Source organism: Struthio camelus, chromosome 1 (genome assembly GCF_040807025.1).
Source record: "Struthio camelus isolate bStrCam1 chromosome 1, bStrCam1.hap1, whole genome shotgun sequence".
Taxonomy (NCBI): Eukaryota; Metazoa; Chordata; class Aves; order Struthioniformes; family Struthionidae; genus Struthio; species Struthio camelus.
This window is the reverse complement of record NC_090942.1, coordinates 128,474,262-128,498,247: the sequence shown is the minus strand read 5'-3', so window position 1 is coordinate 128,498,247 and position 23,986 is coordinate 128,474,262. Positions and strand designations below refer to the sequence as shown.

Sequence of the window (23,986 nt, the reverse complement as noted above, 5' to 3'; positions counted from 1 at the left end):
GTGCCGCTCCTGTGTGCCAGCTCGTGTAAAAATGAGTCTGCCGAGTTCTGTGCTCTTTTCTAACTAGACAGACATTTCAGGGGCTGGACCCAACTGCTAAAAAAAAAAAAAAAAGGAAATTGCTGCAAGTTTCGCCTCATCTCCATTGCTTCAAGGAACGTGGTGTGGCGTGGAGAACAGGTTCCTGCAATATTCACAGCAAGGGCTGTAGAGGGCCTGATCCTTGAGGATCAAGGTCTTCCCAGGCAGGCCAAGATTTTGAAAAATGTGTCGGCCTGTCTGCTGCAGCTGTTTGGACAGGCAGGGGTCTGGATGTGACTCTTACACACAGGAAGCCTCTCTGCACTGATTTTCGCGCATCTTGTTGCATGCACTTATGGAGAGCGGTTTTCCTGTCTGCTTTGTCAGTACACTTGTTTCTCTCTCCCTCTTGCACCTCTGATAAAAGGACCTCTAAGTTCAATATCACCTGAGGAGCTGGCTGCTGCAAATGGGGGATGGCGAGCTACATGCGTGGCCAAGGAGGCTGTCTCTCAGCCCACCAGCAGGAGTAGGGCTCTGGCAGCCTGAGTCGCGTAAGCGTCCGTGGGCTGAAGCTGGCCTGGCAGCAGCTTCTGGCTCCCAGTAAACCAGCTACGTCGTTCCAGTGCGGCTAGCGGGTGTTACCGAACAAGTCTGAAGTATGCTTAGCAAACCGCAAGCTTAAAAATAAGGGAAAACACATTTCCTCTCCTCGTGAAGGTGTGAGATGATAGCGCCTTCTCAAGCGTTTCTTTGCTGGCACGCTGAGGATGGGACTTAGCTGAAAATTGTTTAAAAGTCAAGCTAAAAGCAAACAGCTGTGTTTGGGAGTGTGGGCTGCGAGGACCCGCGCGGTGAAACTTCTGCATTCGGCCACTGCACGCGCACTGCCTGCTCCGGCACAGCCCAGCAGCTCCTGTGCACACGGAGAGGCACTTGCTGCGGCAGGCAGAAAGAGCAGTCGTGCATCTTCACGATAGAGCAGAGCACGTATCTTCACGCAAACCTGCCGCGTAGTGACAATTAACATTTTAGTGCCACTTTCTTAAATGAAAGAAAACATTTTCTATTCTTCTAGCCTGTGATCAGCTGAAATAATTTTCTACTCCTGTTACTTTCCTATTATGCAGGGAGTTAATGAAAGCTAGCTAAGATAATAACGTGGTAGGTGTGTATTAACTCTCTTTTTTCTGTTTTTAATCCTGTTCTCCAGCATGAAAAGGGGACAACATTAAGGAGATAAGTAATTTATGTGCCAACTGCCATTTTCTTTCAATTGATAGACTATTCATTTTTGAAGGTTCATTTACGGATTATTTATTGTGGTCTCCAATGTCCAACTCCAATATCAAAAAGATGGAATGCAAACCCTTAATTATACTTGCATGTCCAGTATGTGTTAAGAACCTATAAAACAAAGCACATGTACGCTTCGGGCTCGTAATAGTTTGATGAAGATTTCTAAATTTCTCAAGCTGTCAGTTCATTTCAAAAGATGGATTATTTCTGTTAGGATTTCATCTATCTAATTATTTCTGTCCTGATTACGTAACTGCTCCATATTTTTCATCCTAGTGCTGTACCCTGGTCGCGCCCAGAGCTCAGGCGACATGGCGTTGCTTTTTAGCATATAGATGACATACCAGAACGACTGGGCTCTGTTCGCGGGAGGAGGCTGTTGGGGGTGTGTACGGTTACTAAGCACAGAGGCACCATCTTAGCCCTGTTGTTTCTGCAGGCGGCAGAGGGATTAATAGCGCAGTAAAATCGTGCATTCAATAAAGTGGGAGGCTTTGTACCTAAGCTCTTTGCTATCCAAAGCCATGAAGTGACAGGAAGTACAAAACTGTAGCATGGTGGTGGCTGTCACCACGCTGATGTGTCCACACAAGGAGACCAGCAGATGTCCAGCTGGAGGAGAACTGACTGCTGCCTGGAGGCAGTGCTGGGATGCGGGGGCAGTCCCTTCCCAGCAGGACCCTGCAGGAACAGCAGGCAGCATTTCAGCTTGGGCGCAGGGAGTGGAGAGCTGTAAGGGTTTCAAACCCACCAGCCAACCTGCGGGACTGTCGGAGGAGGGAGCAGCTCCTCCGCAGTGTGTCGAACAAAGCCGTAGTGTGATCTGAGCAGGTCCTACAGCTGGCAGCGGCCTGCAAAAGGCTCGAGGGCACACATGCATATCTACAAGGAAGGTTTTGTTTGAGCAGAGGGGTGGACGAGTGCTTTCTCCTCTCGAGGCTTAGAGACATGCATGGCTGGGGGACAGGAATTTCAGCCCCTGAGCTTCAGCTCACAGCGAGGGCGGCGAGTTACACTCTTCCAGGCCACGTTCGAAGCTGTCATGTCATGCAGTATGTTATTGCAGCAAGCAAGCATTTCAATAGCGTGATGTTGCAATTGGGATTTCAAGGGTTGGTAAACCTAGGTAGGGCTCTCAGTATTTTCTCGCAAGAGTGAAAACGACCTCTAGCTGCTGTGCTTTCCTTCCTAAAGCAGGTCGTGCCATGTATGAAACAGCACAACAAGACAGCGCTTTAAGTTGCTCTTCTGCCACTGTCCCCCCTTGCTAGTTTATGGCCTTTATTAGCGTTACGGCTGTGTAATCCCTGTGCAAGTGCCACAGCTCCGTGAAAACGCCCGTCGCGTATTTTCCATGGAACAAGACTCTCCAGCGTGGGTTTGAAATATTGCAGTGTCCTGGGGGCAGGGGCGCAGGCACACACAGACGTGCCCCAGCTGGTGATCAGCTCCACGGCCGGCTTGTGCCTCCCGGGCAGGCGCTGCGCCCGCCCAGCCTGCTGCGCTGGGCACGAGGGTCCGCGCTGCCCCTTGGCTGATCCCGCGTCCTGGAGGAGAGCCAGCGTCGCCTCCGCCAGCCCTTTGAAACGACTCTCCTCTGAGCGAGCGCGAGCAGCCCTTTTTTAACCTTGCCGTGCTGGACGTCAGCCTTTCGGAGGCAGCGGGGCAGGAGGGGACCATGAGGAGAGCATTCGCTGTTCACATGGCTGCAGGGGCAGGCAGTTTCTTATTACATGGAGTTAGAAAGCGGCATTTGTTTCACGTTGATGAATTGCCGCCACGCTGGGGATTCAGCACTTAGTGCACCTGTGGTTATCAGCTTTAAGATTTCTTACATTTAACTTGCATAATCTATTTATGCATTCAGTGTTGAAATATGTTTTCCACCAGAGTTTGGGCTCGGGCTGGGGTGGAAGCCCAAGAGAGGGGAGCAAAATTGTCTAGGGAAGTTTTAAAGTGAGGCTGATGATCCAATTAAGTCAACAAAAAGACTCAGTGATATGATCTAAGGGTTCAGAAGCTGGGAGTAAACAAGGAATTATGGCAGAATGCGAAGCCAAGTAAACATATGGAATAAGTTACTGGGGGAGATGGTTGAAGCAAAGTGCATGAGTGAGTTCAAGAGATGCCTGGGCTTTTCTCAAGAGAAGGAAAGGACCCAAGGGTGTCTGCTTGAAAAAGCTGGAAGGAGGGATTAAGATAAAGCCAAAAGATGCAGGCCTGGCCTTGCTGACCGGCCTTTGCCCATTCTTGACTGACTTACTTTTTTTTTTTTTTGAGTGTAACAGATATTAATGTAATTAAAAGATGGGGAAATACGGAGAGATCCGCAGTAAGTTAAGGGCAAGCAGAAGGGAGCGTGAATGGGAACTACTTAGCAACCAGCACACAGAAGCCAATAAAATCTACAGATAGGCAAAATCAGGAAAAAAAAAAAAGCCCAGGGTTGTGAAATACAAGCTCAAACATCACATCCCCAAAGTCCTACAACGGTATAAGCAGAAGGCTTGGCAAGTATGCGACGGGCCAAGGGGAGAGTGTGTGATGAGACACCAGCCACCAGCTCCTGAGACAAGTATCCCACCTGCCCCTGTCTCTCTGTCGCCGTGGCCTTATGCAAGGGCTTAGTCATATTTTAGCCTATTACTGTAAGTAATGCCTGCGTGAGGGCTAGGCTGGTGTTTAAGGCCAGGAGCGGCACTGACCTTCCCCAGAGGAGCAGGACAGAAAGGTCCAGACCATGAAAAGCACCAGCCCCAGCCCTGCATGGCCAAGGGCGGTGAAGGAGGCGAGAGCGAGACGTGGAAAGCTGGCGGACCCTTTCTATACGTAGCCGATATATTTTTGCTTGTCTGTGTCATTCCCCTGGAATAACAGCTTTCCAGTCCTACGTTCTCCTTTCTCATTTGGCTGCCGCTGCTGATTTGATAGATGTGTTGCATTCACCTACTGGCGCTACAAAAGGGCAACTAGAACAGTTGCTGCTGCTGCTTAAGACCAGCCTGATGGGATAGCTTGAATAAATCTGCCCGGATACGGCAAAACTTTACATTCATCTAGTTGAACTGATGTCCTCATCCAAGTGGGTAAGACAGAGGGAAACCTGGTCAACAAAGAGCGGCCCTGCTATGTTTTGACCTACTTTTAAAGGCTTTTTATAAAACTTATTTGCAGCTAAAGCTGTGCAAACTTTTTTTGTAGGAAAGGCCTCAGGTTCACTTCTGTAATTGTGACATTATATATTTTTAAAGAACAAATTATTACAGAAGATTATACCAGAGAAGAGCTTGTCCTCTATCTAACTGTACTTTCTGGAGAGACAATAGTATCTCTCCAGTAAGCCCACATACACTTTCCATTTTAAGCCGTATTTCCACAACACGACTGGACTCAAGGACTAAGGAGAGTTTTCCCAAAAGGTTGGATAAAATTGGACAAGTTGTCTTTTAAATTACCAGGCTTTTAAAAAATAATTTTCCCAGATTTGAAACTTTACCCTGTACATCATTTCTTTAATGTGCAACTTTGTTTACTAAACTGCTGTTACTACATTGCCAAGATTTTCACAGAGGTAAAAAGTGTTGATAAGATATTTGAAAGGAAATATGGCTTAATGAAGCAGCTGAGAGGGAAGGAAGGTGAAAGAAGTTTTTGCCCTCTCAATAGCTGATTGTAGCTAATGTCACCACTAGTGTCACATACCTCACCTGGCCACGGGCTTTCTCCCAGGCCCTGGGCAGGAGCAGCCACAGGATAGAAGAGGAGGGTTGCGCCTCCACCACACACTCAGCCTGATCCTTATTTTTGTTTGAGCGCCACTGTTGCAAGCTGCTCTGTATTAACGGCTGCAACTTCTGCTGTGGCTACCCTTGGTAAGCTTGATAATTAAAAGTAAGGACATTGATGCTTGCAGGACCAGGGGCTTGTTTGGCAGTAATGGATTTGTTGCAGGATTATAGCTAACTAGCTGTGCCTTGTGTAAAAAAAGAAAAAAATTGGTTATGCCGGTTTTTGAGTTTCAGGCCATTAAAAATTACCCAGAATGTACAGTCACTCAGTAGCGACTCCGTAGATAAGGATTTAATTATAAGCCCTGCACTCACTTATACCCTTTGAATACCGAATGCATTTTGTGATTGCTTTCATTGCACACTACTTTTTTCTTCTAGAAATTTTGAAGGCAATTGGGTAATTTTACAGTCTGGAATCCTGATTCAGCATCCTTCCCTGTTCAGCAAAGAAATGATGCACTTAACTTCAATGGGACTTGGGCACATGCTTAACTGGGACCAACGTTTAAGATTATATTAAAACAAAAATCTTAATTTTTGTGCCATTTGTGAGCATCGAGGCAGAACACAGTTTGGTTTCACGGCTCACGCAAAGAGGGAATTTTTGTAAAAATCTCCACTTTGCTGTGGATACTTTTATATGTACAGTACAAAGCCTATAAGGTCTGACGGAAAGTTTCTATGCAGTTTGTATGTAAAGTACTTTGAATGCAATGTGTGTATTCAAAGAAAGAGGAGGAGAAAAGGAAACTTTGGAGATACCCCTGGAGGGTTAGGGAACTGGTTCGGAGTAGGGACAGCTGAGAGCAGGACTGTAATTGGGAAATTTCCCTGTCCAATGACAGCTTCCAGTTTATCTCTATGTTTGGGTTTTTTGCTTTTGCTTTTGGGAAGTTTTCCGCTCTGTTTTGCCTCCCCATCCCACATTCACAGTCTAGGAGAATTAGATGTTTCAGGACAACTTTGCAATCTTAAGCGAGCTTAAGGCACCCACTTACTGCATCGGAGAGCCAGGTTCAAATGCAAGCTCTGCTCAGCTAAAGGACTTATACTGAGCCTTTCCTTGTCCTAATCGTTTGGCTCCTGGCCAGTCAGGGTTGGTACTCTATCTTCCTCCAAACTCTGGCTTTAAGTAGAAATTCCATCCTTTTCTCTGCAAAACGTTATAGGAGCTGCTTTGCTCCTGGGGAAAAAAAAATCATCAGCTCTGATGAGCTCACATCATTGTCTCATGGAAAAGTCATTTTAATCGAAAATTTCTAATCAGGCTGTGGTCAGCACGCTTTGTCCCCGTGGCTCAAATGACACGTGATCTGCAGGCACTAGGGAGCTCATTTTGCTGCTAAACCCTGGAAACCCGAGAGTAAACAGAGAGCTGGGGCACTGTGCTGGGCGTCCGTCCTCTTTCCTGCCTTTGATCAGATGAGATGGGGGGGGAAAAAAGGTGTTTCTAAGCAGCCTCTGGAGAGCGCGTGGGGAGCATCGCGGTCACTTAGGCAGCGTGGGATAAGCTGATATGTGCACGCTGAGCCCGCAGGGAGCTGGTAAGGGTTTCAGAGGCCCTAATGGAAATATGTGGGGTATGCAGAGAGGGCCCGTGGGAAATGGCGGTTCGGTGGCTTTGTCCCGCTTCCATCAGGACCTGGTCTGCACCGGAGGCAGGGGTAACGCAGCTGGGGGCTGAACTCCGGTGACATGTACGCTGGAAAGGGAGGGGTACCGGTATGTACCAGAGCCCCAGCTCGGACCGGGGTTGTGATCTTCCACACGCCCACACGACAGGGCGGGCGAGCTTCGTCTGAATTTTCCCCCAGCGGCAATTTTTATGGCCTGTTACACTGCAGTGAAAAACAATCCCCCCCACCAGTTTATTTCAGGATACCGAAGAGCGCGTGGCTCTTTCAGACGGCAGCGCCCGTTGTGCCCGGGTATCAGCTACAGCCGTGCCAGGAGAAGGAGAGGAGGAGGAGGAGGAGAGGACCCAGTGCGGGATGTCCCCCCCCCGCCCTGAAACCCTCCCCCCCACACACAAGTGCCGTCGGTGCATCTGGGTTGCATCTGGATGCCTCCGGCACCCTCCAAGCTCACTGTGGTTTGGGGGTTTTGGCTTGTTCCACGTCAGCCCTGGGATGAAGCCGACAGCAACCTGTGCCCTCGGGGACGGGGGGAAAGCTCGGCTCCGTGCTTCCCCTGCCCAGCCCCCCGCACGGCTGCGGTCCCTGCAGCAGCCACCGCGGCATAAATAATTCGCGATACGCAGCCCGGCGCGCTCATGAGCCAGCGCGCCCTAGCCGGCGGCGTCTCCCGTCCTTTCGGGCCACCCTGCTCGCTAAAGGACGGGCCGCCGGCACCCTCAATGGCAGGGGGACTGCCGAGCATCGACCGAACGGCCGTTGATGGGGAGAGCGCGCGGCTCGCCGCCTCGTTTTACCGTCACCTGCCTCGCAGGGACAAGGCGGCCGGGTCGATGGGGCGGGCGACGAGCCCCGTGGAGCTGGCCGGGGAGGGGAAACGCCTCTGCTCTCCCCCCGCCGCGTGGCGGCCCGCACGGGGACAACAGCCGGCGGCGGTGCCGTCGTGGTCATGGAAAGTTACTGCCGGCGCGTTGTACTCCACCGCACCGCCAGGCAGGATCTGGATATTAAATAAGGAACGTGGAGGTTTTTCTCACCGTTACGATAGCTCTGCAAACTGCCAGGTTATTTACTGTCACATCGCTTTTGCCAAGGGCTCTAGCTTGTCTATTGGTTGTTCAGACGCAGAGGCGTTTGCAGAACAGTTTAAAAAGGCGCCTTGCGCTGTTATTCCTCCGCTTCCATTTCCAGCTCCTCTGCCGCAGCAAAGCGGGGCAACCGCCCGCGCGCAAAACGCTGCCCGATGTAAGCGAGCGGAGAAAACGAGATGCTTGTTATCATTTCTTTCAGCTATAGCAACAGTACGTGTTACTGGTAACAACTGCAGGAGTGGAAACTTTCAGGGGGAGAAGCGTGATTCAGCTGAATTCCAGCTCCCTTTTCCGGCTGGCTTTTCCTTTCGGCTTGCGCCCCTCGCCCCGCAGGGCCGCTTGGCCCTTGCATCACATCAGCAAGGCCGAAATCCGGGCTCCCCCCCTGCCCCGCGTCGAGCTGCAGCCTTGGCCGGGGCCGGGAGCCGCCAACCGCAGGCGGGAGCGCAGCATATTTGGAGGAAGGACTAAAAGCGAAGGCCAGGACCCCCGTCGCCCGCCTGCGCCGCCGTCGCGCCGACCGGCCTTAGCTGCCCCCGCTTTCCGCCCTGCCAGCCGGCCGTAACCCCGGCCTCGAGTCGCGTGGGTTGAAAAAGGAAAAGCGGCAGGAAAAGTCACTTCCCGGCGGGGGCTGGTGAGGAGGCTCCAGCCGGGGAGGGGGGGGACACGATGCCGCCTGCCCCGGGGCGATGCCCCCTGCTCTAGGCCACGGAGCAGCCCGGGCTGGTCCGTCCGCCTCTCGGTCAGGGCCGCCGACCGGCTTTTGTCATTCATGTGGCGACGTCCCCCTGTCTGCACCGTTATTGGGCTTTTAATATTTAGCAGGCTTTCGGGCAGCTTTAATTAGTTTCTCTCTGGAGCAGGCTGTGGTTTGGGCGAGGGGAGGGGGGGGGGACGAGGGGGAAGGGCTGCAAAAAAGGAGGTCCGCCGGCCAGGCAGTTCGCGCGTAAACGCGCAGGATCGCGGGATTAAAAGGAGTGTTAAAAACGTGCCCTTTGTGATATGCCTCCCAGCTCCAGCGACCGGCCTCCGCCCCGGTTATGAATATCAGCGGCTGATTTAGGGCTGCTCCGCGCCGCCGCGGCCCCAGCGGCCGAGCGGAGGCAGCCTCCGCCTGCGAACCCGGCACCCCGCGCCGGCGGGAGCCCCCTTGGCCCCGGTGCACGGGGCCCCCTGCCCTCCCCGAACCGGCCCCTGGGAGCAGCGGCAGCCCCCTGTGGCCGAGGTGCAGACCCCAGACCCCCCTCCCTTCTCCCTCCCCTCGCTTCTTTGCCTTCCCCTCCCTGGCCAGGACGACAGCCGACCGCCCCGTTGCAAATTTTGTCTGTCCCGAGCCAAGCGAAAGGTTTGTACTTCCCTCCCGCCCTTGACGTGTCCGGGCCATTCTCGACCACCAGCGCCGGAGAAAGCGGCCGGGCGCTTGTGCGTGACCCGGGAATAATCACGTCATGACCTAGAACGGCCCCGTTAGCCAGAAATAATAATTCCAAATATTTCGAGCAGCCAGAGGAGACCGGCTGAGATAAAACATCACACGGGATTCCCTGCCAACACAAACAATGTGCGCTACAGAATTAGCAACACGAAGGATCGCAACTGTCCTTGCCTCCGCAAAAATAGGCTGTGTCTCAGCAGTCTAAAAGCGGCATGGGGCGGTTTAAGAAAGGCAAGACGGATGGAACCAGAATATGGCTACAAAAAAACCCAGTTAGAGGCTTTGTTCGCGGGCTCTGGGGTGCTCTGGGACCTTCCTGGCTGTGCGTGTGCTCCAGAGGTCAGTCTGACCCAGATCCCGGGGATTCAGATGTTCATTTTTTTTCGGTATGATACAAGTAAAAGTGGCCAGTCTGGCATCTGGGGTACGTGCATTGCTCCACAGCAGGGTAGGAAAGACAGCTTGGCTTTCAAGGCAGTACGTGGCCTGGCTCAGCTGTTTCGAAAATGAAGGCAAGGCTCCAGTGGCCATAGGCGTCAGCAGCTAGTTAAACCAGATTTGGAATATTTAGGAAAAAAAAAAAATCCCCAGTGTGCAGAAGCTCCCAGTTTCCTCGCGTTTCCCAGTCCACGTTCGCTCCCACACCGCAAGATCCCGTTCGGCTTAGCAGCATGTTGCAGAGATGGTTCATACTCGCTTGCTTCTCCGTGCAGCCGAGGTGAAAGCTGCACAGATATTTAACCGTAATAACCCTCACATTCAAGCACTTTGCAGCCATTTACTGCAGGCAGCAATATCTCTGTTCTACAGATAGGGATTTTAAGAGAGACAGGGATAACGTGAATTGCCCAAGGTCCCAAAGGAGAAGCATGGTACGATATCAGAGCTAAAAGTCTGGTATCCTTACCTTACAGGCCTGTGCAAAGCCTGTTAGACAGAACCTCTCCGTAATAAAAGAGGTCTGGCTTTGGGGAAACGAGTGATGTAACTTCTATCCTGTGCACGTCCGGCAAATTGTTTCTTAAGAGTCCTTGTGCTGCTTTTGACAACCTGTCCTGAACCCCTGTGTTTCCCAAATGCTTCTCGTCTGCTTCACATGGCCTCAAAAAACTCTTCTTTGGGCCAGAAGAAGGGAAATAAAGTATTCTTAGAACTAGATAGAAATGAGTTTATTTTTAAAACGCTGTCCTGTGAATGTCGTACAAGATCAAAAACATTTGCTTACAAAGACTTTCGTTTGTAGATAAGCAGCTCAGTCATACACTATTTTGATAAAAAAGAGCTCCCCTCTTCATTTGGTAAACACAGCGTGCGCTACTCCTTTCTGCGTGATGCTGTTAAATAAGGTAAACTTGCTCAGGATGAGGTGACGTGGTTTTCTGTATCTGTGGCTTGATTCAGACAGTTTGCAGCTGATGATAGGTTCCTCTGGACATCTCTGACTTGACAGGGACCTAGGAGCCACCTACGGGGCAAACACACCTCTGCCACTGACTGCCTTTATGACCTTGGGCTTGTCACCTAGCCCAAAATATTCTCAAGCTCCTTAATTTTAGGCTTTGAGCAGACTGGCAGGGACCATGCAGGCTGTGGGGTTTCCATAGGACGGAGCTTTCCTGGCCTTTATACCCAGCTCCCTTCTAACTCCCTTCCTTGGGAAATGAACAACAAGGGCAAAGTCCTGGGTGGGCCCACAAAGCTCCCCGGTCCCTACCTCGGTGGCAAGCAGAGGGGACCCGAGCACGCAGGATTAGCCAGGAAATACTCCAGGTCACGGTCCGGGCAGAGCCGGTGGCAGCAGTGTGAACGTGCTAGCGCCGCTTAATCGGATGTTAACGCCGAGGAGGAGAGGAGCTGGCTGGAGGCTGCAAAGGGTGCTGGCAGCAAGGAAAGGCACGGATCCACTCCCCCATCTGCCTTGCAGAGAGCCAGGATGTGATTTGGGGTGTAAAGCTGTATTAGTGTCCGAAGTGCTGCTTGGCTCACACAGGAATCCTTTGTCTCCTTAATGAAGGGAAAAAACAGGGCTTTGCTCCAAAGCTTTGTGTATAATCAGATGCCATGTTGTAAAGCTCTGGAAAACACACCAGAAATAATAATTGGGGGGAAATAAAAGGTTTAGTTCAAAACAGTGTGTGATTTAAATAAGAAGTGGAAAAGAAAGCGCGCAGGATTTGAACATCCGAAGAATGAACTTTTAATTCATTTGCATTGAGATTACAGGGGGAGGGGCAGCATTTAAACTGGTATAAAAAACTAGTTTAGATGTAAATGAGAGATAATGGTCTTTGGTAAGGAAATAAGCCGGGGGATGAACTTTGTCCCGTCAGGAGCCCGCCGTAAGTCCAGGCATTGTGGCTGGCGCTGCAGGCCCCAGATGCAGTAATTAACAATGAGTTTGCAGATCTCAGCACAGGCGGAACAAAAGGGCATCGGGCCGAGCGCCGCTGCCAGCCGGGAGGAGGGGGAGGTTAACTGGCACGCAGGGATGGATCATTACCCAGCAGTTTGCAGCGGGGAAGAGAAAGGAGCGGAGGCTGCAGCCTGGGGCAGTCAGAAAAGCAATCTAGGGTCTGCGGGGTTTAATAGTTTCCAGGGCACTGGCGTTTCCCACTGAAAACTTCCCTCCGCAACTGATCCGAGCGGGCCAGGATTTTTGCGTATGTCCTGCAACGCCAACGAAGATAAATGCCGCTATTCTTTAACTCTTGAAGGCGCCGCTTATTAGCTTGGATGAGGGAGACGGGCCGCCGGAGAGACGTGATTCACCCTTGAGTTATAACTCTTGCCGTTGCATACGCCGGTGCTTGCCTCCTCAGGAAGGAGGGGGCAGCAGGAACCGGCTCGCGTGCCCCTGCCTGCCGCAGCCGTGCCCCTGGGCCCCCACTTTTCCCCCAGCCCACAGCATTGCCCGCTGCATGGCTGCGTTGCAGCCACATACATGCAGCCCCTACGCGCCCCGCGTGCCGCAAGGGTGTCATTCGCTGCTGTTTGGCCTGAGATCTGAGGTTTGTTATTATTGTTATTTGTATTTATTGGAGAAGAGCTGGTCCCAGTCTGTTCTGGGAAAAGCTTAGCTTTCCCCCCAGGGTCCCTTGGCTCATGGAGGGATTGATTGATCTGCTTATTACTATCAAATTGTTATTTTTTAATCGCCTGCAAAGAATGGCCTCTCAGGAATGTGGTGTTTGTTTCTGCTGGGGTCGTCGTGGCTGAAATCCTCCCACCCGGCGCGGCAGCCTCTGGCATAGCAACCCCACTGCTCACGGCTGTGCCGTGAAAAAATGTGCCTACACTTTGCTTTCCCGTGTGTGGTGCAGAGGCATTTGCTATGGGTGCATCTGATGAATACCGTATGTTGCCACCTTTCAATGGCCTGCCTAATCCCAGACAGATTTGTTATAGATTTACATGTGGAGTGACCTGGTTTCTGGATCCTGTCGGAAAAAAAATAACTCTGCTGTCATCCGAGTGATGCATGAGGCAGGCAGACCTCGGGTCAGGCCCAGGCTTGAAGTTCCCAGGCCGAGGAATGCAATTTGGCCTCCTGCTTTTGCGCCACCGTGCTTAATACCCGCCACGGCATTTACATACTGCCAGAGGGTGCTGCCGGCCCAGGGCTCAGCAGCCCCTTGCAGCTTCACCCCGCACTCGGGGCTTCGCTCCTGCTTTGCAGATGCCAGCTTTGCACATCGCTGGGAGCGGCCCAAAGACAGTCTGTTCCTGCCATGCTCGCATCCTGTTTTTAATAGTTTTTTACTAGTGTGCGTCAGGGAAAGTCCTACAGCTCACCGCAAGGATCATTTATTTCTCGTCCTCCCTCTGCATGCTAATGCATCCTGTCCCCCAGCTCCCTGCCTTCATCCTGCCCGCAAGGCACTTTCCAAGTGCCAGGCTATACCGAGGCCACTGCTGCTGTCCCGCGGCGCCCGCGTGTGCGCACTGCGTGTGCGTGCGTGCACGGAAAAGGCGGGGGGGGGATGCAGGAAAATCGTCTCGGGCTTTCCGCCATCTCCGACGACCTCCCAGCGCCACAGGCAGCTCTACCTTTGCAGCGCGCGTCGGCAGCCCGCGAGGGGCCCATCTGTCACGGCTGGGCGCTGCATGCCTGGCAAGCGTTTCTGTGTCACCGGGAAAGGCAGCAAACGCCCAGGAACGCAGCTGGGCTCAGGCAGGTCCCCGCCGAGGGAAGGAGGAGCGGAGGCGTTGGGGAGCGGGGCGCTCCGCAGATGCACCTTCCTACACCCGTGCTGTGCTGCTGCTCGCTCCAGGTCCCGCGCCCCCACGGCTGACACCTGCACCAGGGAGCTCCTGTGCTGATGGTGCCTGGAGATTTCGGGGAGCTGCGGGCTTTACGCTTGTGTTCTCCGTGGGTCAGTCAGAGAGGGATGCGGTCGCAACCCTCTGACCTCCGGGCTGGTCCTCCAGATAGCAGCGCTGGCCCTGACATAGGCCCCGCCACCGTGGCCTTACGCAAGTCACCTAATCTCCGAGGCTTTGCCCGTGTCCCCGCGCCCCACGCCGCATGCTGGGCATAGCTCCCCCCAGAAGCGTGCTGGCTTTTCCTGGTCCGAATCCTCCCGAGCTACGGAGACCACCCTGGGGCTGCTGTGGCCAGCGGGACCTGCTGCGGGAGGGCGCCCGTTTCCCTCCCGTGGGAGCAGGTGCAAGACCTGCAGCTCTGCCCCGGGCAGCCCTCCGTGTGGGTTCACCCTCCAGCACGGCAGAGTGAGCTGCCCGATCTCGGGGTGGAGGGGGCCTCTGCCCCCCAAAGCCCTACCCCCTAGAAAAGGAACCATCTGCTTTTCCTCGCTGCCAGCCATCCCGGCGCGGGTATCTCACTCCAAGTGGAAGGGTGCCCCATGATATAAGTAACCCCTGGCCTTTCGGGAGAGCGATGCCTTTGGTTCAGTCCAAGTCCTCATAGCAGGCTGCTTCATAGCGGGGACAGGATCCGGAGCACAAAACAGCATGGAGGAAAAAACGTGTGTCTCTCCTGGAAACAGCAACGTGCTAACGCGGGCAGCAGCCATCTGTCCACTGCGACGGACGGCCTGAGCCGGGGAGCACACAGCTGGCACTGAGGCGGGTACGCGGCTCTGCTGTTCTCGGCTTTTCTTTTTTTTTTTAACTTCCCCTTTATTGAAGAAACAACAGCAATTCCCAGCCACCGTCTCTGCTGGCATCACCCCAGGCACGTCAATAGACCTGTGCCAAGAGCAGATTCTGCCCCTGGACTTTATTGTCATCGGAAATGCAAACTGGCACTGGGAAAAGCTGCTAACATCGGGATCCTCCTTGTACAACACACAGCAGGCCGCGCTGCTGCCGCTGCTGCTGCTGCTGCTGCTGCGTTCGGCGTCACGGAGCACGAGATGCCTGAAGCCAGAAGAAGTAAAAGGCCATGGAGGGGGAGGAGAGGGGAGCGTGCAGGGAGAGAAGGATTGTGCATAGCACAAACAAAGCTATTTGTAATAACTGCCCTTAAAAATCCAAGATTAGCCTTGTGCCCTGGTGCTGCACTGCGCAGATTGAAATTCCACGCATTCCTTATACCTGCCATGCAAAGCTCTGCTAATTGCAGCCAAAGCGGGCATTATGGTTGGCTTTTTTTTCCTTCTTTTTTCCCCTCCCAGCAAGAGAAGCTTCCATCAGCAGCCCCTGTTTATCTGACACCCCCCTCCCTCCCCGTGTGAATTTGGGGAGAACAGGCAAGTTTCAATCTGGGAGCCAGACCGTGTCTGGGATCAACTTCTCTAATTCCCAGAGCCCCAAAATTGAGCACTCACCCATGCTCAGGGAAAGCTTGCAGCAGGATTGGACATACTGGGTTTGCTGCCTGTCCCCTGTTATGATCCTCTCACTCTTTTTTTTTTTTTTAGAAAATTGAGAAGTGAGTGGTTTGCCACTGGGCAGCTCATAGGAGCCCAGTTCTTCACAGCTGGGAAATCTCAGTCATTAGTACTTGGGTCCAAGTTTCCCCCTTCATTCTGGCATGTTTTTTGTCACTCGGTGCTGCAGGAACGGTGAGTAGCGCAGATTTTGCCAGCTCTGAGGGAGCAGGGCAGCCCCTACCTCTCTCTGCTCAGTTGTAGAGCATTGATTTTTCATCCTAAGGCAGCTCTTGATTGCCAGTTTAAAAAAATCCCCACGACCACTTCTAATGTGGCTCAGCTGTAATCTTTGCAGGTAGGCACCGTTCCCTCACAGCGCGCTCCTCGCATTCGTGGAAAGGATGCATTTATTACATTCATGCATTGCTCTATCCAAGCATAAGACCACTTTCCTCCCTGGAGAATTTCGCTGTCTGCAGGAGAAGCTCTGAAAAGCGGAGGGCAGTGGCGGGATGCCTGCGGGGGTGGCAGTGATGCTCCTGGCCCTAGCTGCTGGGGCCACATATGCAGCTCCTGCAGCAGGAGCAGATGAAGGGCTGGGGGAGATGGGGAAAAAGCAGGTAATGAAGAAACTCATTAGACCCTTTCTCTACATCCCAGCTAGGCAGAGAAATCAATAAAAGGCTGGGAGCAGAGCAGAGCAGAACCAACTTTCTGCACCAAAGAAAAGGCTGAGCCGCCGTTGCCTCTCAGCACCCCTGGCAAGCGCATCCTTGTCCCTACTGACTATCAAAATTTCCTCTTCAGGCCTTCACCATGCCTTCACACAAAGCCCCTACTTTGCCTGCTGGCAAAAGCACACGCACAAATTCGTGGTTTCTAGTGAGGCTGGGGCAAAAGGGGAACCGATGGTCCTCTGTATCAGGAGATAACACAGCAAGGCAGTGGCACTCAGTCTAACCTCTCCAGACTCAAGGTTTGCAGCAAGCTGCCCACCTTCCCCCCTTGCCCATGGTCGGGGATGCCCCAAGTTTAAGCGCTTTGTGCTATAGCTGAAATGCCCTCTCTGGAGGGCAGAGCGGACATAGCTTAGGTAAACCAGCAGGCTGTTGGGCAGCCCACGGTGTAACTACAAAGCGGTCCCCCCACCGCCATGCACGTGTCCCCCCATACGCCGTAAAGCTGCCATAAAGCAGCGCTCTGGCGCGTTTCGCTGCCAGTCTTGTTCTGCTCCTCACTTTTTATCCGGTGTCGACAGCTGCTGTGCTGCACGGAAGCAAGCCTTAGGGATTGCCGGCTTTAAACTCGCTCCTGGAGAGACCTCCTGACTAGTAAATTTTTCAGTTAAGCGTGTCCCCGTAGAGGGGACACTCACAAATCAGCGCTGCGCCGCGCGCTGGAACCGTGCTCCCTCCTATTGGTACAAGTAATACTTAAGATTAACGGATAGAGGGGAGAGGGGGGTTTTTTTCCCTGTGTTCTCAGTTTGCTAACCATGTGCCTTTGACGGCTCTTTGAGCATGGCTGTTATCGCTCTTTCTCTTCCAGAAGCAATTAGCCTGTTTCCCCTGCTGTTTGCACAGGCCTCACACACAGCAATAGGGGGGACAAAAAGATGGGAAGTTAGATCTGATCGCAGAGCCACAAAATCAACAGGACAACAGCAGGGGCTGGGTATTGCCTGAAATGGGATGTAAAGCTCATTTTCTTTAGTTTAGCAATGGATTAATTCCCAGCTCTGGGGAAAGCTGCTGTCCGTGGGTCAGATGGCACGTTGTCCTTTCAACTGCTGGGCTTTAGCTCCACCAGCGCAGACCAGACAGATACTTTTATCAGGTATGATTACCCATCTCTTGAATGTGGAAAGCAGCAGTCCTGGGATATTACCCACATCATTACTCTTTTTGCTCTAATTAGCAAAATTAGGGCAACTTAGAATGAGTTAGCCAAAGTGGGGCTCCCTCCAGCTTGCCTCTGCCTAGAGGAGGCACTGCTGGTGCGAGAGCTGTCTCTGAGAAAACCCTAAGTCTCTGCCAAAAATGAGCAAAATGGTTTCCCTGAAAGCAGGCAGCTCAGCCCACAGCAGCCTTTGCTGCTCAAGGCCTATTTGCCCAGGCAGCCCTCACCCAAAAAGCACCCAAAAGCTTTCCCGACAGACCCTATGATGGTAGGTGGAGAAGATAAGGCAGGACCAGCTAACGTACATCGCAGCCCACAGGATGCATGCAGCAGTGCCAGTGGCAGTGTTGGCCTGCGACCCTGGGAGACGCACGGCTGCATCGCCACCATCAGCGCAGGCGCATAAAGCTGGGCTGGATGTGTCTGCACCCACCTCAGTCACACCTCCTGGTGCAGCGTTGGGCCAGGCAGCACCTGCGGAGGAGCCCTCTGCTCCTTTCTCTGTCTGGCAGAGAATGAGATGGGCTTGAGCAATTGGACACAGGAGCAGCAGGGGGGACAGCCATCATGTTGGAGGGAGGCTCTTCAGGCCTTTGTTTTCTATCGTAACAAGGGTGCAATATTCATGGTCATAAAATGCATAAAATGAACTGGATTCAAGCAGACTACATCCCAGTCCTGGTCCCACTGTAAGCATGGCAGGAGGCAAGTGCCTAAGTTCATGTGTTTTTTAATATTACTACTTCCTGTTTTCATGCTCCTACAGCCTGGTGGCATTTCCCACATGAAGCCTCTCCCTCTGCCTTGCTCCCAGTGCCCCAAGGGCCCCTGTCAGTCAGGCTGGGACATTTCTGCTATTCATCCCCACCAAGCCCTCTGGCAGAGAGGGCAGCCCAGCTCAGACAGCCTCCTGCAAGGAGCATGGGGGAAGCACCGTGAGATGCCCTCTTCCTCCAGATGGGCCCGGGGCACCTCTCTCCCTTCCTAGGAAGTAAATCTTCATCGGTGCTACTTCGCTCTGGGGAAGATGGCTGTGAAGTGGTGGCTGCTTACCTGGCATGGGCAGCCCTTACCTGTGCAGCAGAGCTCTGGGGCTCTTGATTCACCGAAGCCCCTCCTGCAGCAAGATCGGCCAGTGGGCTTGGGCTGAGAAAAGGTGAATCTGTGATATTCTCCACTCCCTGTAAATGTTTTGCTTGAACTGTGCATGAATCCTGCCACAGATGCAGACACCCTTGATTTACCCCTGTGCTTCAAGTCCACACAATTTATCAGCTCAGCTGTAGCATGATACAAACTCAGGTGTGATGCACCTGAGGGGTACGCAGCAGCACAGGGCTGGAGCACCACAGCCCCAAGTAGAATCGCCCAGCTCCTTCCCCAGACTCCAGATTGCATGACTTCAGGTGGCTGCAATGCTGGAGCTGCGCTGGCTCCATGCCGGGTGTGGTGCTGGGCCAGCAAAGCCTCCTCAGACCCGGAGCCTTAGGAAGCACAACAGAAACCCTTCAGCAGCTCATCAAGGGCTGCTCAAACCCTGCAGAACAGACAGTGACCTGGAGCTAATAAGCTCTGGTGAACCTAAGCTGCCCTGTGCGCACAGAGGCTACCCTCTGCACTCACCACATGCTCCAAAGCACCTGTACTGAAGTCTCCCACCTCCTCAAGGCAGTGGGGTTGCGACCCTTTCATCATTTCCATATCAGGTCTCACCCAAATGCTTCCCCCATGAGCATAACATAGTTTATGTCCCTGGATGAGAATGGGAACAAGGTGAGCAAACAGCAGCCACCACCACCAAAAAGTGTATGGGTTTTAGCAGGGGGAGATGGGACATGGCCTGTTTTCACAGCTTGAACGCAACCCTTTTGGTTACGTCAAATTAATGACCATCTTCCCTCATTCTGCCCCTTATCCTGCTATTCCAGCTCGCCTCCCCTCCAGCACTTCCAGCTGGCAGTGGTGCACTGCTGGTGCTGTCCCAGTGCAAGCAGACTCTTCGGGAGGGAGCAGCATCACAGAGCACCGTGCTTCCTCAGGAGGAACTGCCACAGGCACACTCAGACACACACACAAAGCTCAGACGGCGGGGAGAGGCGTCTGCATTTCCATGCAGCCAGCAGTAAGTCAGGGACTGTCATTTGACGAAGGGAAATTCCTCCTCCGTGAGAGCAGAGCTGGCTGGCCAGGCTTGCCTGGGACCTAGAGGCTTGGGCAAGGAGAGGCAGGCCAGCACGAGCCGCCCTCTGCAGCCCGCGCCACGCTGCACAACCTCGCGGGCAGCCTCCGAGCCAAAGCAGCGCATGAAAATGAGCCGGGCACCAAGCCAAGAAATTCCAGTGCCTCCCAGGGACGGCGGCAGCCTCACATGTGTCTGGCTGCTCGGAGCAAGAGCAAACATGTTACTCGACCTCCTGCAGTTGGGTGTCTCCTTCATCTCTTTGGCCGCGCTTTCATTCTTTCGTGCACAGGACGGTGATTTCAAGGAGAGGCTGGAGAGCACCCAAGGTGCATGAGAGGGCAGTGGCTGGGGTGCCTGTCCACCTTTGCACGAGGGGTGCCCCTGCAGGCATGTAACCTGCTGGCTGGAGGGGAGGGCAGCCACCCTGCCCTCGCCATCTCAGGAAAGGGGGGTCTGAAGGGAAGTCACCTGGCAGCAAAATGCTTGTTCAGCTTTCCCTAGGACTCTCAGGGTCAGGCATTAGAGAAGGGGACAATTAAGCCCCACATTTTTCCCTACCAACACCCCCTCCTTTTTGCACCTGGACAGCTGAGGGTGCCTGTTGCCGTCCAAGGCTTGGGAACATGTAGGCACCCCTCTCCTTGCAGAAAGCAAGCGGCATTGGCCATGCAGAGGGTCTGGGCACACCTGGTGGTGTCGAACTTTGCCTCAAAGGACCCCAGGTGCCTGCTGTGGTTACAGCTTGTGCACTGCTGCCTGAACGCATTCACCCACCGTGCATTCACTACGGCTGGCTGGAAAAGCCCAGATTGACATCTGCTGCCCATCAGCCAAAAGGGACCCTGACTCCACGTGCTGGTTCAGGGGGTAGCACGTTCTTGGCATCTCCCCTAGACGCAAAGAAATGCAACAGGTGTCTCCAGACAAGGCACTTCAGTACTTCAGGCTTTGGTGCTCTTTGTGATCCAGTCCTTGGTCCCTATTCCCTTTTTTCCCTACCAAAATGTGTGTGTGCTGTTTGTCCTTGCCTGATCTCCTTTAGGTCAAGTGCACTTATACTCACGATGCTGTTACATTTCCCTGCCCCCCTCCATCCTCCCCCCCTGTACCCCCCCCCCGGAAGGATTTTATTGTTTCTTCCAGACTGAAGGCCAGGGAGCAGCTAATCCCAGTGAGTCAGTAGGCCGTTGCAGAGAGGATATCTCCTTTCCGCTGGCCTCTTTCTCTTTCCCTCTAGGCTGCCAGAGAAGATATGCATGTGCTTGCCTGTGAGCACACGCTCACGTGCTGCCTCTGGGAAACATCCTTTGGCCAGAGAAGGCAAGACTCTCTCCCCTTCTCTGCAAGGTTAGAGCTGCTGGGATATTCCTGTCTCCTCCTGACAAAAGCACTGCTGCTGAACTTGCATTGCTGCAAATAAAGCAGCCTCCTGGCTAATTGTTAGGGACCATTTTACCCTTTATTTTCAGACAAACGTGCAAGCTGGCATTGAAGATTGCCTGGTTGCTGTGACTTTTCTCCCTGTTTCTTTGTTGCATGTCTGTGTTTCTCCTCCTTTCCCTCCCTTGCTGTGAAGCAGTGCTGAACCAGTCTTGGCTTCCAGTGGGGTCACCAAGCAGAGGATAGCCACGTGTGGGAATGCCAAAAGCACTTAGTGATTCTAAAAAGATCAAGAGCAATTGCTCTGGCCTTCTGTAGAGAGGGAGTGATATTTTGCCAAGCCAGGGGCAGGTTCTCCGCTTGTCATGCCCAGCCTCCATCTCCTGAGTGATTCCTCAACCTGGCTGTGGCCAGCTTCAAAAAGCTGAACGCTCTGCTCAGGTTGTCCTTTCCAAGTTTAACAGTGTTCCAAGACAGGGGAGAATTATAAAGAAAACAAAAATTGAAATTGAAATCTAGCTCTTTCAGAGCTCTGGCCTGAAGGGCAGGCAGTACGTCATGCAGAATCACGGCGCAGCTGGATGATTGAGGAGGTGGACAGGGATCACCCCATCTGTTGTAAATTCTGCACAGACCTTGGTAGCCGCTGCTGAAACCCGGCGTGAAGTCACGCCGTAGCAGCGCTCCTCAGCAAAGAGCTGCGCGTAGCGCTCGCCTCGCCGTCCCCTGGCCGCGGCAAAGGACAGAGACTGCTCCATCTACCTGCTAAGGGGGCCTGGCTGGTGCCACAAAGGTCTCGGTGCTACCTCGGGACAGCCATCGTCCCTGCTGGGAAACCGGAGGGAGTGCGGCCTGAAGCGAGATGGGCTAAAGCGTTCAGAGGAGCGAAAGGCTGCAGCGCCTGCGGGCATGCCTGCCGCACGCAGAGGGGCCAGAAGAGCCGAGGCGGCCCCAGCCAGAAGGAGCCCAGCCAGGCGCTGTGCTGCAGCACTGCTTGGAGGTGTTAGCTTGGGTCCCAAAAGCAGGTTAGGCAAATTAGCGCCGTGTTTTCCCCGAGCTAATTAACTTCCCTCACAGCAGGGCTAATTAGCTGCAGCACTGCCCTTGGCGATAGCAGCTAGCCGGCCCCCAGGGCTCGCCGTGCTGACAGCCGCCAGCTCCCCGCCGAGCCCCGGAGACTCGTGCTCCCCAGCGCCCGCTGCACCTTGTGGCACGGGGCCCCGCCGGGCCTGAGGGGCTGTGGGAAACGCGCTCTTTCCACCCCGGACCTGGGCAGTTGCATGCATTTCCAGAGGCACCTGGGAGTCCTCATCTCCCACCAGGCAGATCGTGGGTGCTCCTCGCGCCCAGGTGGTACCAAACACCAGCTTCGGGATCGCCCGGCAGGGGCAGACGCGGCTGTAGCAGGACACGGCTGGTATTCTCTGGGTTGGGGGATAACCACGTTTAGGGGCTGCCTTCCAACACACCTCCCTTGTTTTTTGGCGAGCGCAGGCACAGTCTGGCCCTGTGTCCACAGGAGTCAGCGACGGGCTCTCCGTTCATTTCAGCGGCCCATGAAGCAGAGTCTTCAGTATTCTCCTCCTCCCTCCCATCCCAGCAAACCACATTTATTTTACCCTCCACTCCACTCTTCCAGGGATCGATGGGTCGTCAAGATGATGAGTTAGTGCCTGTAGTGACAGTGGCACTTTCCATTACTGCTGATATACCTGGGGGACACATGTCTCCCAAAGACTCATCAAGGCTAGGAAATTCAACAAAGAGGCTAAAACTGTCATTTGCAATGAAGCTACCCCAAAGCTCAAGGCCTGCAGTGCAGGCAGAACCTGCCCAGACCTGCAAAGACCTCCCTGGATCCACAGAGGTCTCAGGGGTACCAGAGTGGACACTGCAAACGTGGAGCAGACTGCAGGCTTGGGACCTAAGCTACTGCTGCTTTCTTTCTCCCCCCTCTCTCTTTTCGCTTACTGATATCCTTGCGGAGAGCCATTTGGATAAACATTTCTAGCTGGGGAATGATTTCTTCTCCTGAATATCTTTCATGACTAGCAGACACAGTGTCTTTTTTTTTTTTTTTTCTGAGGTTGCATTATTATGACATTTTAATTGGCTCAGGACTATTCAAGTCTCAAAGCCAATTTGGCCCCGACATTTTCAAGCAGAGCTGTTTCTGTCTCCATTTTGATAGATACTTTGCGCCGGCCAAAACGGCCTCACGGTAAAGAAAACAAAACCTCCTCTTATTTTACAGCTCATTGGCAAGCCCGTTCCTTTCCTTCCTGGTTTGATTTTAGTTTGAAACACGAACGGTACCTGTTCCTCCAATCGTGCTGCCTGCGCGGGGATGTCTGAAGGGTGAGAAGCAGCCGGGCTGCCGGTTCTGACTCGCCTTTGTTTCGCTACCGTGTGCGAGCAGGGTCTGAGCCAGCTTTCTGAGCAATTGCAGGATTTCAGGAAAAGAGGAGGCTGCAAGTCGTGAACCGCTAATGAGTGGGTGTAGCCGGAAGGACTGGCAGAGTCCAGCGAGAGGCACTCGGGGCCGGCAGAAAGACAGCCAGCTGGACTTGAGAGCCGCCGTGTCATAGCAAGGGCATCGGTCTTGCCACTTCATCAAAGCCGGAGGATGTGTCAGGACGGTGCCACATGCTGCAAAGGAAGCGGCAGACGGGAGCGAGAGAAACCCTGGCGGTAACAAAGCCCGCGCGGTACATCCCAGCGCGTGGCAGCGCTAATCTTTAATTTGTCACACCTGCGCAGCGCGCCTGTCCGCCTTGATTCCCCGCCTTTTTTTTTCCTAGGCGCCAGCTTTTTTTATACTGCCTGACATGCTGACGCTCCCGCTGCGTCGGTGCACCCGGCATCACTCCAATTACCCTTCTGCTTCTCCTAGCAGAGCCTCCTCCCGGCGCTCCTCGTTGCGCAGGGCCCGGCACACGGAGACCCGACGCACCCGAGGAATTGCAGCACGGCCCCGCGGCCGCGCTCGGCACGCTTCGCTTCCACCGCTTCCACCGCCGAGGCTCGCCTCTCCCCGGCGCTGCCTGTCAGGATTTGTTCTTAAGAAAGGGTCTTCAAAACAGCGCTGCTAATTGCTGGATATTATCAGCAGCATTCAGCAAGGGGTTTTAGCAAAGCCCGAGGAGAACACGCAAATGCTAAATATTACCTTCGCCTGCCTGCCTTCCCCCCCGCCCCTTTCTGTATTCTGCAGCGAGAGCTGCAAATGCCACCAGCACCCAGAGCGTTACCTTGTTCTTTGGGGTCACTGCTGGAGGCTCTTGATTAGTGATGGCCAAAATATTCTATTCAAACCACCAAGATGGCCTATACACGGCTCTAATCCAGTGACACAGCCTACATAAGCACCGACACGCAGACATGCATAATTTATCCAGTCCACTGCTCTGGGCCTTGCTT

The 23,986-nt window shown here is 53.5% G+C and overlaps 1 long non-coding RNA gene across 1 annotated transcript; it reads right to left on the bottom strand.

Moving 5' to 3' along the window:
* Positions 1-9,314: 9,314 nt before the first annotated feature.
* LOC138061896 (uncharacterized) lies at positions 9,315-23,617 on the bottom strand. Its single transcript, XR_011135896.1, has 2 exons — positions 22,883-23,617; positions 9,315-11,345 (listed from the first exon to the last, which is right to left on the bottom strand). It is a non-coding gene; the product is annotated as an uncharacterized lncRNA (long non-coding RNA).
* Positions 23,618-23,986: the final 369 nt, after the last annotated feature.